Here is a 1,087-nt window from a genome sequence, read left to right as displayed (position 1 = left end):
TTGACAATCTTCTAAATGTTTTATAGAACTAGAAGAAGTCCTAAGGACACTTTCTTTTATTTCCAATAAGACAATGTATTATCTGCTTCCACTAATTCTAGCAGACAGGAAAGACATATGAAACATGGGCAATCTTCACCCTGGCATTAGGTTGCTGCTAAAGAAGTTATTGATTTGTAAGGATCATGGAAGGGATAAAATCTGACTGCAGTCATTGCTGTCACGTCATTTGTTACTACTGCTACTCAATCAGCCTCACTATGTCTGCCATTTTCAATTTTCAGAGTCCATTGACTGTAATCTTGCTGTTTATATGTTCGTGTGCATATATCCAATCATTAGCACTAGCCTCCTGGACAGAAATAAAACTAGGCTATTGGGAATATTTTCTAAATGTGCCTAAATTGGTGAATGCAAGATTCCTTATGTTGCCTTTGCTGTATAAAGATAGTCTTCAGCATTCTCTTCATATAGTAGCTTTGGAAACTACCAGAATGTGACTACCACCACACTCTGCAAACAAGGACTTGCCTCCAGAAACTAATATGTAGAATAGTTAAGCCATTTATCTCTGAACATGGAATGAGATAAATTTAAAGATACTGTTCTCTATTTTTATGCTATTGGACCAATAAGCTATATAAACAATTAAGGTGTAACAATTTAATACACAGCAATGTGAATGTAGTGATCAACTTCTTTTCTGTCACTCTAGTATTACACTGCAAATATTCTGTGTTGAGACTGCTTTTCATAATTTCTTCAGTGATAAAGTAGAAAATATAGTTGCATGTTCCATAGGCTCATTTCATTAGGGCTTGAAAGTGATATCTCAACAGAATGAGACCTAGCAACTGGTCTATTTTTATTGAGAAAATTGTTTTTATGGATTTCATTCATATTTAAACCATTTTTGATTGCTAACCGGAGTAGCTCTGTTCTTGGCAAATTCTGTAGTTTACTACATGTATTTAAAATATTTTAAACAAAAGTCTGTATTTCTTTACTTAGCAGAAGAGTAGGGAAGTGTGGTCAAAGATATAACTGCCATCCTATGAAAAAAGATTGTCTTAGAATGAAAAAAGCA

General features: G+C 33.9%; 1 pseudogene across 1 annotated transcript; it reads left to right on the top strand.

Moving 5' to 3' along the window:
• Positions 1-252: 252 nt before the first annotated feature.
• Positions 253-474, top strand: LOC311601421 (protein kish-A-like; annotated as a pseudogene). The gene has a single exon. The product of its transcript is annotated as a protein kish-A-like (transcript).
• Positions 475-1,087: the final 613 nt, after the last annotated feature.

The sequence above is a fragment of the Acomys minous genome, assembly GCF_964271855.1.
Source record: "Acomys minous genome assembly, chromosome: 7".
In the NCBI taxonomy this organism is placed as follows: domain Eukaryota; kingdom Metazoa; phylum Chordata; class Mammalia; order Rodentia; family Muridae; genus Acomys; species Acomys minous.
This window is presented reverse-complemented; position numbering and strand designations above follow the sequence as displayed.